This window comes from Sinocyclocheilus grahami, unplaced genomic scaffold (assembly GCF_001515645.1).
Source record: "Sinocyclocheilus grahami isolate Dianchi unplaced genomic scaffold, SAMN03320097.WGS_v1.1 scaffold440.1, whole genome shotgun sequence".
Classification (NCBI taxonomy): Eukaryota; Metazoa; Chordata; class Actinopteri; order Cypriniformes; family Cyprinidae; genus Sinocyclocheilus; species Sinocyclocheilus grahami.
The window spans coordinates 1,291,753-1,293,907 of NW_015505619.1; the positions used below are offsets into that span (position 1 = coordinate 1,291,753).

Here is a 2,155-nt window from a genome sequence, read left to right on the forward strand (position 1 = left end):
AGTCGTCCAGGTCCTGAAGCTGCAAAGCAGCCCCAGATCATCACACTACCACCACCATGTTTGACTGTTGCTATGATGTTCTTTTCATAGAAAAGAATAATAGCAGTTGTGGCCTAATGGAATGAGAGTCGGACTTGTAACCTGAAGGTCACAGGTTCGAGTCTCAGGTCCGGCAGGGATTGTAGGTAGGGGGAGTGAATATCCTGCGCTCTCTCCACCCTCAATACCACAACTGAGGGGAGACCCTTGAGCAGGGCACCGTACCCCCAACTGCTCCCCGGGCGCCACGCAGCATTGGCTGCCCACTGCTCCGGGTGTGTGTTCATGGTGTGTGTGTGTGCGCGCGTTTGTTCACTACTCACTGCTGTGTGTGTGCACTTGGATGGGTTAAATGCAAAGCACAAATTCCAAGTATGGGACACCATACTTGGCCACACATCATATCCTTTCCTTCCTTTCATTTCCTTTTGAAATGCTGTGTTGGTTTTATGCCAGATGTAACGGGACACACACCTTCCAAAAAGTTCAACTTTTGTCGCATCAGTCCACAGAATATTTGCCCAAAAGTTATTTTTTGGCAAATGTGAGACGAGCCTTTGTGTTCTTTTCGGTCAGCAGTGGCTTTTGCCTTGGAACTCTCCCGTGGATGCCGTTTTTGCCCAGTCTCTTTCTTATTGTTGAATCATGAACACTGAGCTTAATTGAGGCAAGTGAGGCCTGCAGTTCTTTAGATGTTGTTCTGGGTTCTTTTATGACCTCTTGGATGAGTCGTCGTTGCGCTCTTGGAGTAATTTTGGTTGGCCGGCCGCTCCTGGGAAGGTTCACCATTGTTCCAAGAAATTAAAGGTAATCGCGACTTTATATCTTGTAATTCAGATTTTTTTCCCCCCTTAATATTTCATGATATAAACTCAGAATTGTGAGCGAGAAACTCATTTTGAGAAAAAAAGTCAGAATTGCAGGTTATAAACTTGTAATTGCGAGGAAAAGTCAAGCTTGTTTCTGTCATGAAATACAAAAGGGTAATTGTGACTATCTCACAATTCTGAGTTTATATCTTGCAATTACAAGTTTATGTCTTACAATTCAGACTTTTTTCTCAGAATAGTGGCAAAAAAGTCAGAATTGTAAGAAGTCTTAATTACTTTTTTTTTCATGGCGGAAATACGTTTCCATACTCTGGGCAACAACAACATGTACGAAAAAAAGCTACAAATATTTTGATTGTTAGATAATTTCCTGAATAGTCTCACACGCACAAGCATGCTCTCTTCGTGTTTAACAGATTTCAGAATGATTAAATCATGCTACTTCCAGTAATGCTTTTTAGCATTATCATATGCATATAAATATTGCTTTATATCTATGCATACTCTATGTTAGCAGTCAGGTTACTGAGGTACACCATGCTTCATGCTCTTAAACTGCTGTGTTTCATCGAAAGTCTAAGTAGGTCTTAGAATGCATTGAAACAATGATTTCTACTTAGGTTTGCAATGCTTTTGGGAAATGCAGAACAAAAAAAAGTGCAGAACGTAAGCAATAATAATTATTACTAGCTTCTTTTCAGTGAAGAAACGGGATACTGAGGTTACTTGAAAATGCCCGTACTGATTTTGCTTGTAGTGAAACTTTATTTATGAAGTCAAATACACAACCAGTTAAATCTGAATATTTATTTATTTTTCTATAAGTTGCTTAGTCTTTGTTTCTTTGCAGAAAAGGCGTATTTAGATTGAATGCAACTAAAGGAATGTTTCTTCTTGAATCCCTACTGAGGAATATTTCTGTAGGGTTTATGAGGGCTTTGTACCTGAATGTTTCTTGTATAGTAGAATGAAGTAGATGAGTGTTGACTGTTTTTTGGAGATTTTTGTAAGTGTAAATACACCGTAAAGCTTGTGTTTTTGCTTATTGCACTGTAATCTGTAGGTTCAGATTTGAGGGAAGGAAACATGTTGCTGCTTTTAAAATGAGGAATTTTTATTCATGCTTTAAAATGTTTGTATAACAGGGATGTTATTTTTCTATTTAAAGGGGTCATTGGATGCTACATGCACTTTTACAAGTTGTTTGAAATTTGAACTGAAATGTGTGTTGGCAGTGCGTGTACACAACCACCCTATAATGATAAAAATCCACACAGTGTTTCGAG

The 2,155-nt window shown here is 39.0% G+C and overlaps 1 protein-coding gene across 1 annotated transcript in view; it reads left to right on the plus strand.

Moving 5' to 3' along the window:
• Positions 1 to 2,155, plus strand: part of LOC107552038 (bis(5'-adenosyl)-triphosphatase enpp4-like) — a 5,949-nt gene that overhangs the window by 2,965 nt on the left and 829 nt on the right. The gene's annotated exons all lie outside the window — the stretch shown is intronic.